Source organism: Alexandromys fortis, unplaced genomic scaffold (assembly GCF_014885135.2).
Source record: "Alexandromys fortis isolate MF-2015 unplaced genomic scaffold, M_Fortis_MF-2015_v1.1 scaffold_35, whole genome shotgun sequence".
NCBI classification, from domain to species: Eukaryota; Metazoa; Chordata; class Mammalia; order Rodentia; family Cricetidae; genus Alexandromys; species Alexandromys fortis.
Genome location: NW_026067913.1, coordinates 13,778,454 through 13,792,907, shown reverse-complemented (window position 1 = coordinate 13,792,907; position 14,454 = coordinate 13,778,454).

Here is a 14,454-nt window from a genome sequence, read left to right as displayed (position 1 = left end):
TCCTCTTTCTGTTTTATGGTGGAGCAACCCAACGTGTTTTATGTCCCTGAGAACAATCAGGAGTAACTGAAGTGCTGTTGCTATGGTAGTAACTAAAATGATAAGGAATTGACATTCTCCTCACTTGTTTATTATTGCTGTCTACTCACTATTATTATATGCTAAATAATCTTCTGCACAGTTATTTTTACGGATTTTGCTTCCTATGTAAACACTCTTTAGGATAAGTTGTAGCCTAGGTCTTAACAGGTGCCTTATTTATACTATGCTGGGAGATTATGATGATGAAGCCTATGGATGATGGAGCATCACAATACCTCCATTTCTTTCCTGTGGTAGGATAAGATATAATTAAAAGGAACTGCATGTGTTATTCAGTGTTTGTTAATGATGGTGGCCATAATTTAAAAAAATTGAAGTTTATTAACTATTGTATAAAACGTTGGAAGAGTCAAGCAAATAAATAATCAATTGTCAACTGTCAAACTAAGACTTTCAAGGCAGAATCAGAAAAAAAATCTTTTTCTCTCACTGGATAGATTTTCCTCAGAATCAAGCCAAGACTTTCAAATGGGAATGAATCATCCTTAGAGATATCCTATTTTTTAAGACAGACAGTGGTGGTACACGCCTTTACTCCCAGCACTGGAGAGACAGAGGCAGGCAGATATTTGTGAATATGAGATCATGGTATACACAGAGAGATCCAGGATAGGCTCCAAAGCTACAGAAAAATCCTGTTTGAAAAAAAAGAAAATAAATAAAAATAAAAAAGATGTATAAATTTAAGTTTTAATAATCATACACCATGAGACACAGGTAGTTGATTCGCGTGACCTGTCATTGTAAACTAAGTGCCTTTAAATAAATTTCAGTGTCATGAAAGAAAAGTTGGGATGACTAAGGATGAGCTTTTCATGGTTCCACAAATATGAACTTCCATTCCTTAAGACTGGCCTCAGCACTATATTTAACGCTTACTTAGTATGCCAGCATCAGAGACTGGCGTTGATTTCTGTATGTAGCACTATCTTGAAGAGATTAGACCAAGTCAGAGATTTATATGATTGTTACAGTTTGGCTTCCTTTTACTGTGATAAAGAGCATGATGACCAAAAGCAGCTTGAAGAGGAAAGTGTTTATTTCGCCTTACAACTTCTAGATCACAGTCTGACTGAGGGGAGTGAGAGCAGAAAGTCAAGGAAAGAAGCTGGAGTCAGTAACTAGAGAAGAGGCCATGGAAGAATGGTGCTTACTGACATGACTGGTTCAACCCCCTTTCTTATACAGTCAGAGCCACTTAGCTTGGGGTGCTACTACCCACCTTAAGCTGGACCCTCCAATACCAATCAATAATCAATAAAATTTAGCAAAAAAAGAAAACTTGCCTATAGGCCATGGTAATAGAGGCATATTCTCAGTTGAGATTCCTTCTTTCCTGAAATAACCATCACAATTATTTACAGAGTTCAACAAAACTTACACCCTTAAGTAGACAGGAGGAGTTTGTGCAGGAATTGGTACCCACTTCAGAAATGTTTTAACGTGTCATGACCAGATACTCTATTGCCACCATTATCTAAGAATTCATACCATGTCTTGTTAAACACCATGGTTTTTCTACAATATTGTCTTGAAATAAAGACAATGCTCAGCAGTGGATGGGTAGGCATGGATTCCTGGTCAGTCCCAACCTATGTGCCCTTCAGAAGCCATAGGACAAACAGGATGGAAGTTGCCTATTTAACATTTCCTAGGTGCTTGGAAACAAACACTACATGTTAAGAATGCTAATTTTATGCACTGCCCAATGCTACAGTATTTTCTGTGAGAGTCAAGCATGTGAAATAGGTGTAGCTCCTGTCCTTATTGTTTCTAGTGCTATCATTTGATTTGTATGTTTTGTTTTCTGTCAGAGTTTAACTAAATATACCAGGAAACTCCTATTCTGAGAAGTAACTCTTTGTGAAGTGTCTGAAGAATTATTGACTGACTAGATTTTACACTATCATTATTTTGGCTGAAGATTCCCTCAAATATATAAACTTCCTTGCACTTGTGAGTTTTGCATGTGTGCAATACCAATAGGCTTCCCTTGAAATTTTGCGTCAACGTTACTTGCTTCAATTAGGTGCAAGGTTTATTCTGAATGTAAAGGTATGCCTTTTGACAGATGATTTTGAGATCCTCATGTCAGTGAACCAGCTGGTAATGAAAGGAGTTGTGGAGTAAAGAGACAGGGAAGGAACCAACAATAAATGGATTATGTCTTAACATTTGTGCCCAGAATGTAAGTAGACAGTTGCAATAATGGCAAGACTAGTAAAGGCTCTGACTTTTCATTGGCTAAGGTCCACTTAGAACCATAGGCAAGCAGCCAGATAAGCTTGGGCAACTACTTAACTTGAAGAAATTTAAGACACATGAGAAAGAACATATCAGTTAATGGTTTGTGTTCAATGCATTGTGAAGGGAAAAGGATTGTTACGTATTTAGCAAATCCTGCCTCTTAAATGGCTTAGAGCCAGAGGACTTAGTGAAGAACTGGTCATTATGACAGACAGGAATAATACACGGATCAAACAGCCAACAGGCTCTAGTCTGCCAACTCAGGACTTTTTGGCCTCATCTCTGACTCATTCCTGGTTATTGCAGATGATTTCTGTGTTGTTTTCAAATTGCACAGAATGGAGAACATCTCCTTAAGCTTGTGTCAAAATATTTCAAGATTATTTTGACTGTCATAGTAGGATGTTATGGGGGAACAATTTAGGATGTGTGCAAGTACAGGCTGAAGCATGAGAGAGTCTATGCCCTCTAGACAAACTTCCAATTATGGGTAATGCAACCTGCTCAATAGTGTTAGTAAGAGTTCAGCCTCTCCTGGGCATTTCCTTGGGATTTATTGGTTTTCCCTATTGCCTGATTTCAGTTTCCAGGGGAGTAGGGACCACCTTTGAATTATTTACTTGTACCTCAGTCTTTTACTCAAACTCTGCACTTGATATTCAAGAAAACTTTCTTTCTCATATCTTGTGGAGGACATATTCTTTTGCTGTCTTGGTTCCAAAGATTTTCTCTTGCCCAGAATATCTAATATTGTCTAGAAGATTTGGGAAATTATATTTTTGAAATAAAGACATGTATTTCCCTTCGAGAAATTTCTTATTTGCTGGCATATTTTCTTTAGTCTGGCAATATGTTCAATCTGCTCCTTTTTACACACTAGTTTATACAACCACATCCACTCACATAAATTCTAAAACTAAACAAAGTAACAAAGGACACAAAAATTATTCAACTGGCTTTATTGCTCCTGTTCTTTAAATAATAGTTGATGTTTATTGACTGTTTACCATATGCCAGGTGTTACTGTCACAAATTGCATGCAGTAATTCATTCCATTTGCACAAAGACTTAGCAAGTATTACTATGGTCCCTGTATGTAAGAACATAAAGCTGTGACTCTTTGATACGTATTGGCTTTCTCAAGGTTCAGCCTTATAGGCCCAAGCAGGTTTTGGACTTCATGTCTCTCTGCCTCTGGAGAATGTACGACTTGCTGATATAATAATGATGATTAAAAGCAAGCTTACTGTTTTTAAAAAATCATTTTTTAATTCAGCCCATGCCTTCACATTCTTGCAACATCTGCTAGCTAAGGTTGCCAGTATTGTGTTAACTTGAAAGAATAAAGTAAGTGTTGTATTAGCAGCAGTTACAGCAGTATAACATAGAAAATATATACATATATACTCATATATATCATGAATATTTACAATATATTTTATTTATAACATATTTATAAATATAATTATTCACTATATATTACATATAACTTTATTATAGCAACTTATAGACTATAGTCTTGCTAGTCCAACAATGTTTGTCTACCAATATGAAGTCCAAGTGTAGAGTAGCTGTTCTGTCCACAAGGCTGGTGTCTCAGCTGATTCAATATATGACAGAGTCCTTAAGAAGTATATTTTAATTCCAGAAAAGAAATGGACTTGCGAGCGATAAAGAGCAAATAGGCAAGATACAGGCTTTTTTCTTTGTATTCTTTATAAAGACTGCCAGCGAGAGGCATGACCCAGATTAAAGGTGGATCTTCCCATCTCAAAAGAGCTTGATTAAAGTTGTATCTTTCCACCTCAGAATGTCCCAATTAATAGTGTGTCTTCCTATTTAAATATCTTAATTAAGACAAAAAAATCCCTCACAGGTATACCCAGCAGGTTTTGTTTTACTTAATACTGGATGCAGTTTAGTTGACAACAAGCAATAGCCATCCCAAGTTCACCACTTGTCAACTGAACACACAACCATATCTCCTTATGTCATTCCTAATTTACAAATGAAAGCAGTAACCAGGTCATAATCATATGTGACATGATATAGCTATCTCCTGTATAACTGCAAACAAAGTATATGTTTAGCCAAGACATGATTATACCTAACATGATATATCCATTGCTCATGTAGCATCAAACACTCTATAAATTTTAGAATATGTGTCACTATCCCTTGAAGGAAATTCTTTAGATATCTTAAAACTTAAATATACTAACCACTGATATTCTTTTACTTGATGCTACATTATATGGTAAAGGGATTGGAGTTGGAGGAGCACAGATATATTTCTATGAACACATTCTTAACAAAGTCTGACAAAAACATATCAATTATATCCCTTGTTTCGGCAACTGATCACATGGTTTTAGCTATCTTTCTATTTATAGCTATCTTCCCCTAATACCAATTCTTTATTGTCTCCATGCCTACCTTATCACCTCAGAAGGTCTAGGCTTTTCTAAAGGAGTGGTCGTTACCTTCATTCCTGAAGAATCTGTGCCCTTTGTCTGCCTTAGACTATTGTAGCTTTTCATTGACTTTAATCACAGGACAGAGTGGAACCAAGATGCCCTAAAGGATCTCTTGCACTCTAGACATAAACTTTCTTTCTTTCATTATGTACAAAGAATCCAATTTCCTCATGGTAATCTGGATCAATCACCCCTCCTAACACTGTTATTCCTTTCTTAGCCTGTTGACTTAAAGGCATCAAAAGCCCGGAGTGGCCAGAAGGAAGTCTGAGCTTCCAGTTCAATTGAATTATTGTCATGGCTCCTAGAACTTCTAGGCCAGAGGAACTTAAGGTCTTGGGAACAGGAAGGACAACAGTAAGTGGAACTATTGCCTTCGATTCCTGGGCCTGTGGGTCCTGGCTATAGGAGAAACTGTACCATATATTGGATGCTGATTCAAAGCATATACTGCTTTCTGGAGAGACCTGCCACCTAAGTGGCACTTTAACTGTGTATTCTTCTATCAGGCCAGCTATTTCAGTATGGAGCAGAACATAGTAAGACCAGTGGATTCCATAACTGTGAGCTCACTATCACACTTTTCTGACTGTGATGTGAGTTCCATGGTAAGAATCAATACTGTGTGTAATAACATGGCAATAGGTAAAATATGGATGATGGTTGCCAGAAGCATTATATAAGAAAAGGCAAATCTTAAACAGAATAAGTATCTACTCCAGTAAAGACAAAGTGTTGTCTTTTCCACAGAGAAAGTGCTTCAATATATCCAGCCTGTGACCAGGTCTCTGGTTGGTCACTCTGGGAATTGGTACCATATCTGAGAATCTCTATTTATCTCTGTTGATTACATATCTGATACTCAGAAGCAGTTGTGACCAGCTCAAGCTTGTTAGTGGCAATCCATATTGTTGAGCACATGCATAATCCCTATCTCTGCTACTTTTTCATGAGCCCATTGGGTAATGACAGGAATGACTAAGCAAAGAGGCCTACAGTCTATAGAATGGGTCATCCTGTCTACTTGATTACTGGAATCCTCCTCTGATGATGTTACCCTTTGATGAGCATTTACAAGAATACAAGTATCTTCACATCCATCACCCATTTTGGGGAGATCAATGTACCTACTCTTCCTCTGACGTCTTTCTCACCAATTTTCCAATAATGTTCTTTCCAAGTCTCTAGTCATCCAGGCATCCAGTCTATAGGTCATGATTCAGTGGGGGAAAATATATCTCCTTTTATACAAAATGTATAATCATGTGTAGTGTCCTGAATTCTGCCCACTATGAAGATTTCCCTTTACTGGTATCTTTTAGGGTTGTCCCAAAAAGGGGTTGTAATGATACAACCGTCCACTTCTGAGTGTTATCTGCAGAATGTGCAGAATCATCACTAAACTAGGACTTAGTTTTCTCTTTCTTAATCAACTGATCATAGCTGGTGAGGCTTTAGATGTATGCTTAGCAGTAGATTTCATTATAAGAAGAGCAGAAACTATATATATATATATATATATATATATATATATATATACTGAAGATATAGTTATATATAAAGAAGTAGCACTTAAGTAACTTCTTCATGTAACTTGCTTGTGCCTTCAGTGCCTTCTGGGGCTTGATTCACACACACACACACACACACACACACACACCACTCATCAATTCAATTTGATAATGGATCGCTTCTGTGCAGGTCTCTAGACCTATAGCCAGACTTAAGGCTATTCAGGCTCCTAGAAGGAAATAGAAAGTTTAGTCCATGAGGATGTGTGTTACACTGCTAATAAGCTTAATAAGTTTAATAATTCATTGAAGAAGAAGTCTGAATTATATGTGCGGGAATGGATTTTAAGAGTGTGGAATAATAGTGGAATGAACATAAAATTGGAGCAGGTTGATTTTATTGATATGGGCTCACTGAGTGGAGATTTACACTTAATATGTGATGTGGGAGTATCATATCAATCTGTTGATTTCATTGGTTAAGCAATAAAGAAACTCCTTGGCCCTGATAGGTTAAAACATAGGTGGGAGGAATAACAGAACAGGATGCTGGGAGGAAGAGGAAGTGTGCTCAGACTCGACAGCTCTGCTCTCTGGAGCAGAGACGCAATAGCTCTGAGGCACACGTGATGAAGCTCCTACCCAGGATGGATGTAGGTAAGGGCACCTTGGGGTGCTTACACGCATTATTAGAAATGGGCTAAATTAATATGTGAGAATTAGCCTAGAAGAGGCTAGATAGAAATGGGCCAAGCAGTGTTTAAATGAATACAGTTTGTGTGTTGTTATTTTGGGCATAAGCTAGCCAGGCGGCCGGGGTGCTGGGGACGCAGCCCCGCCGCACTTATTACTAAAAATATAGAAGCACACACAGTTTTTAAATGGTGTCAAAAGTTTGGGGGGGGGGTTGAAGTATTTTCAAATGACGGCCTATTGAGAAGGAATTGGATATGCCTGATATGGAGTTCTGAAAAAGAACTGACTTTTTGAAAAAGTTGAAATAAAGGTAAAGCATTGTTCAAACTATGGACTACTGAAAAGGAGCTGGAGATGCCTGATATACCTTGTCTTTGTGTTATTGAAGGGATTTGAAGGCTCAAGAAAACTGCAGTGAATTATCTGCACAGTAGGTGTATGCATTTTAAGCAGTCAGTGGGCCTTGAAACTGTTTCCTCTCATTCAGCTTAGTTCTCTACCAGACACACGTAAGAACCTAGAATGCCTATTAGAATTCTAGAGAATGTGCTTACTTAAAAAAATACTCCAACCCTTCAAAAACTGTCAAGTTTGTGGAAGAAGGTGGACAGTATAGAGAGATATCTTAACTCAGTAAAATGCTAGTTGTAAAATTTGAAATGTAAATAACACAATTCTCAGAGCAAAAGAGAGAGCGAGGTTACTTTAATGGCTATAACTTCTATTCTTTTATGGAGGATTCCCAACATAAAATTTTGTACAACATAAAATATTGTAAAACTGAGAAAAAGCCTTGCAGGGCATACAGACTTCTTGGCAGATACCTTCTGACTACACATTTCCTAAATAGTAGGACTTCCATTAAATGTTTGCTTGTGGTCCAATTCCTTGAAGCTTTGAATTATGTGCATATACAGAGTTATTTTTTTCTCTTGGGCTCTTTTCTGATTTGCCTCAACCTTGGGTCTAATGTTAATAGAATATGCAGCAGTGTTTATTTCCAAGCTGATTATAAAACGTGCTTTCATTTTAACTCTTGATTTATTAACCTCGTTTAGAATTTTAAAATTTTACAAACTTACAGCTGATTAAAGCAAGGGTGCTGTCCTTCCCAGAATAGATACTACTGTTTTTGTTCATTATGGAAGTCAATTTTTAAGATCAAGGTCGTTCTTTGTCACTGATACCCATATATCGTCAACTGCTGAAGCACACATTGTGTGCAATCACGACGGAAGTCACTCTAAGAACTTTGAGGACATATGAAACACATTCTCCCCACCCACATTGTTTTGTCATCCTTGTCTCCCACTCAAATGGCAGTAGAGAAAGAAATATCATGTCATACAGGGAGAAAATTAATAAAAATGCTTTTAGACACTCATGAGTGAATTCAGATAAAGTAGGATGTTTGGGGAATGGATTGTTTCCCTTGTGTTGCAATATACCACTTCCCGCATCACTTCCAATGCCTTGGGACAACTCATACATGCATGACTAGGTACTGTGAATTCTCCTCTTTTTGGCCCCAACAAGTTATGCTTGGATTTTGCTACATCCTTTCTCTTGCTTTACATATTTTTACACTGTGTCTACTACAAAAAGTGCTCTGCTCACATAATATTATTAATGCTATTTGGATCAATATTAAATTTTTTGAGATGTGGTCTCATTCTGTATCCCACACTGACCTTGAACATACAGTGTCACTTAGTACAACACCAAGCTCACAGCAATATTTATTCTTAAAGCTACTTTGCTGTGTTTATAGGAATAAACCCAAAGTTCTGGCAGCATTTTGTTTTTAATTTTGTACATTCATATAACATATTTTGATCAAACTCACTCTCCAATTATTTCCCTTTCACCATTTTCTGGAGCCTTTTAGAGGCTATGTCATTGACAAAAACTTTCTCTTCCTATCCCGACAGCCATTAATTACCAATAGTTTCTCAGCTAGGGGTAGAACTTCATCAGCCCCTTGGTGCTCATGCAGGTATTTAAGGTGGCATGATCCTGGGAGGATTTTATGAATGCACTAATACCTGGTAAGAATTCATGTGTGGAATGAGTCTGTGATATCCAGCAAGTAATACAGTACCTCTATTTCTTCCAGTATTTCTACCCATTTTTTTTTACCTCTTACACTATTCTGCTCCACTTTTCCAATGATACCTGATCCTTGACGAAATGATATTGATGTACCATTTAGAGTTGACCACTCCACAGTCTCTTCTTCTCTATATGTTGACCAATTGTGAGTCTCTACATTAATCACTGCCTACTACAAAAAGAAGGTTCTATGATGAGGGATGAGAGAGGTACTAGCTATAGGTATAAAGATAAGAGCTTAGAAAGTAGTTTAACACTATGTACATTAAGTAGAATAATAGTAAAAGGTTGTCCCCTTGGCCCTAAAATCTAGCCAGTTTTTGATCTGGGGTCCAGTTGACAATACTGGCATGATTTACTTTCATTTTTATTTTACCTTCAATATGCATTCCACACCACATTACTATTTTCAAGTAGTCTCATTAAACAGTTGTTGGCTTTAAATTGTTTTATTTTTTTCACAAAGGCAAAAACTAAAAAACCCAATTGCCTGAATGGTCAATATTTTTTAATTGCAAAGTATAAATGTGATTAAGTAGAAATCAGTCTGATCCCATCAAAAATAAGTACTTAAATTATTGAATTATACTCTATTAGCTACCTAATCAACAGTTTGCATTTTAGTTGTGAGAGGAAAGGACTCATTTCATCTCTGTTTTGTAGATATTTTAAAATGCAATGCTCATATCCACAGTCTGACTCTTCAATTACTTTCCCTCCGCAGCGACAAAACATCTCACACTATTTAATGGCCTCTCCTAGAGCACTTCATGATTCAGAGTCTTCCAGCTGTGACAAATCAAAAGGGACCTATGTATTCTTTGGGGTTTTTGTTTGCAAAAATGTCAAAAATTCAATTTGGTTTTGGTTTTGATGCGCATTCATCCTCACAACCTTTTATGCATCAATTAACTGGTAAAAGTCAGCAGGACAGATCTTCACTGACGCCCTCAGAAAGGCACTTTAGTCTTTGTTTTTCTCTTTTTTACATGGACTCTTGACTATCCTCACAAAGAGCTTCTAGAAATTTCCTTTTGGAAACTGGATTTATGTGAAAATAAAAATGGTTGACATTCCATAACCGTGGATGCTGTGTACCCAGTGTGATTCTGGGAAAGCTGAGGAGACGTCCAAGTCAAGCTAATAATAATAAAAAAAATAAAAATAATGTATTTGTATGTATAAAGTTTTATTTTTTCTAAGTTTAAATATTATTGCTTATATCTTAAACAACTAGAATTTTAGGAGGCATTTAACCCAATATACTTGTTTATATATAAGAAAAACTTGAGCTGAATATTTTGTCAAAAAATAGCTAGAATTGATTATCTTTTCAGGAAAAATCCAGAAATAAGTGTATTGTTAAAATTAGCTATTTACTTAGATAGTCAAGGCAAAGTCTCAGCCCATTTTTGCTTATCTAGAAGCATCCACTGCACCATTCGCCTTGAGATGGATATTTCATATGGAAGCTTTGTTACTGTTTTCCTTTCATAAGTCAGTTGATTCATCTTCCATATTGATTTTCATGAAGAGCTGTGAGACTCCTAGAAACTAGGGATGTCTGGGTGTTCCCAAAACATTCAGAGAAACATTCTACCATTAGTTAACTAATAAAAATAGAGTGGTTTCTAATTATGGAAAAAAATGTAGACTTGCTCTGCCCTACTTAAAGGAATATGCATCTTTTTAATTTTGTCACAGTCTTTTAGCCTAAAACATTTAGAACAGAAGAGTGGTACGGTTATTTGGCTTTCTTCCCTCACATTCATCAGCAGAACATAAATCACTACTGGATACTTACTGCTTTCTTCTCTTTCTTTGACTTGAGGAGCCAACTTTCCACTTAATCTACTATTCCTGGACCTCAGACATGGTAATTAACCTCAGAAATAGAATTTAGTTTTTAAAAAAAGTCCTTTGCAAACAGCATTGCATTAGAAATATTCTATGTCCTACAACATTTCTTCATTTAGTCTGAAAGGTTCCTGCATTTCTCATATCAATCAATGACCATTTAATTTCTGTATGGAAGTTAAAATGATTTTTTCTTGGCTTTCTAGGTAGGCATCAGACTGTACTTCTGGCCATTAATTCACCTTGTAAGGTCTTTATTTGAAATCCTCTGGGCAGTGAAATAGTGGAACAACTTTAGAAGTAGGTCATTTCATTAAATGATAAGTTCTAGAACAAACTTAATGATTCAGATAGTGGAGTTTTTTCATCACATAGAATATTTGGAACGAGAAGTTCCTGAGTTTACAGGTCAGATTGTGAGGTGTTCCAACTAATTCTCATTGAATAACCAAGATATTGAATGATTTTTAGGTGGTTGTAAGCATCCCATATTGAGCCCAAAACTTAAGCTATTTCCTATAAAAAGCTTTTCAAATGAGGAATAAGTATTGATATAAGATGATGTCTCCATCAAGAGACATTCATCATGATGACCATTATGATAACATATTGTTGTGATAGTTTAGGAAGATTACTACACAGTACTGATAATTTTTCCCTTATTACCAGCCTATTGCAAGGCCTTTCTTGTGAGTAGAATTTGTTCTTATGATGGTGCAAAGAGGGCCCTGGAGTGTAAATTCCTAAAAGGTATGTATAATGAAGCTAGGATTGTGTTCAACAATTTTAATCTACAACAAAATTTTAAATGGGCCTGGTATGGTATTCAAAAACATTAAGTGTTTCAATTAAAATTCTCTAATAAAAAAATTAATAATAACTAAAGATCCCTTGGCTCCAAGACTCAGAATGCCACAACTAATTTGATTAAATGGCATGCCAAAGGTTAGATAATAAATCAACAACCAATTTGGCACTACAACCTTATTACATCAGAACTCTTTCCTCTAATCCTTTACATTTCTGAATATTAAGAACATCTCTTTTAAGAAAAATAGCTAGAAGTCTAAGGGAAGACATGCCAAGAGTTCCATTAAGCTTATGGTTTTAAAAGCTGCTCTTCTGGCTTCTGTTATTTGCCTAGCTTCTCTCTTCTTGTATGCCGTTTTCCCTGCACAATCCACAGCCGTACTGATAACTGCACTGACAGTTTTGACTGGATTTCCTGTCTTGTTTATGAACATCTAAATCCACCCTGTCTAGCAAAATAATAACCCAAAGTCCTCAGCCAAACATTCTTCTGCATTCCAAACTTGCCATTAGCCCCTGTTGTCCGGTAGCTGGGTTTCCGGGAGGTCTCCAGAACCTGTGCCTCTGTTTGTTTCACGACCTTCCTCTTAGGCCATTGCAATGCTCTTCTCATATAAGTCTTCCCATTACATGCATGGTCACAATATTTACTTACCAAACACCTCCTTCATACTTTCTTAAGTTTATTTTTCTAAAAGGAAGTCTGGACATAAAATTTCTCCTGTTAAAATGCTGTTTACCTCTGCAAAGGTCTTTCTATCTCTTCAAGATAGGGCTCCCTTTATTGCCTGGCAAAACTGGGCTGCACAGCTGAAGATATTCGCCTCTCCAACTTTTCTGTATGTGTCAGATCTTTTCATGGCACTGGATAGGAAATGACTGCCTGCTCCTAGGATACTTTTTCTTTTTACAAGATGCATCCAAAACTTTCAGCTTAGCTCCAAACAATTTACTTTTTTTTAAACAAAACATTTTCTGAGGGCATAGGCAGTGATGTATCCCTAATTCTACATCTGCCTCATAGTTTATTAATTACTATTAACATTACAAAATTATTACAATTCATTCCTCATATATTGCTGCAGAAATATTCCTACATTCCAGAGAATAAAAGACAGGCAATATAAATGAAAAGACCTGGGTTGTATTCTAACCACTTATCAGGACATCATGTTGAATTTTGCAACTCCTCAAATTGGCTATTTTGCAAAAGGTTGATAGAATTCTAGCAAACGGATAGGCTGCACTGTAAGGGACTTGATGAGCGCCATTCTGCTACATCACTGTTATTCAATCAACAAATGGGAGAGAGTCATCTCTGTATTCCAAACCCTTCATTAAGTGCTGCATATTTGCTGAAATTGAAACAATATATGCATTTCTGTCTATGTAAACACGGCCACAAAAACGGCATCTTGATTCCTTGTACTGCATTCATTCTCAGACTCTAGTTTCTGCAGATTGTGAGTTATTACCAATCCTAGACAATCTAGACTTTGGGGATGGGAAGTACTATTTTTGAAACTATCCAGTCAGTTGAGGATTCCCTTCCAGATGGTCCTGCCAGTCTTCCTGCAGGACACAGTAGGAGAATTTCTGCACTCAAGAAGCAGCCGTAGGGCACTGAATTTCACAGCATTATGCTTTTCTACCTGTACCTGAGGGGTAGCATTCTTCACTTAGGCTGAGAAGGCAGTCTTCAGTACTGCTGTGCTCTACACTGACTTAGCTTGAAGAACAGAAAGCAAGGGGCAAGTCTCAAAGCAGAGAAAGACCGTAGTCTTGCTTTACAGCTGATTTCCTCTAGAACTCTGCAAAGACTGTTAACTAAAACACTGTTATGCATGACACCTGTGGCTAGAATTCTGACGCTGAGGTATCAACCCTGAAAAATTTTCATAATAAGCTTCTCTTCTTGGCTAATAGACAACGGTCTGCTCCCTGTACTTTTACATAGTCTTTCCCTCTCTGTGTGCCTTCCAATGTCATTATCTGTTCTTTATGTGAGGATAACAGTCATATTGGATCAGGATCTTCCAACGATCTCATTTTAACACGATTGCCTTTATAAAGATTTAATCAACTGAGGTCTGGGGAAATGGGACTCAGATTAAAACTATAGTGTTTGGTATCAACTGCTTACTCTCTCAGGCATTCCACCTCAATAAGTTTTATAATATTTGTAAGATTTCCATAAAGGAAATTCCTATGTATGCCTTTCTTGACTATCAATATAGAGTCATAATAGGGTATAGGTGTGGGATTCTTAGTGTCCTCTTTTTGCTTGCTTGTTTTGCATGTCAGAGTTTGTTTGATTAGCCTTGGCTGTCCTTGAACTGGCTCCGTAGACCACGCTGGCCTCAAACTCATAGAGATCCACTGGCTCTGTCTCCTGAATGCTGGAACTAAAGGCATACACTATCACTACCCAGTTAAATTTTCAGTGTCTTGAAGAGGAAATGATATGGCAACCAGGTTATGGTCTGATTCTGTCTTTCCTGGGTTTCCTGAAATATGCATGGATGTCTAAATGTGTCTCTGCATTTCCACTTTTGCCTTAGCTCAAGCCAGATAGAGTTCTGTGCTGTTATTGAGATCTGCAATCATTTTTACCCTAGCCATATCCCTTCAAGTTTCTGTAT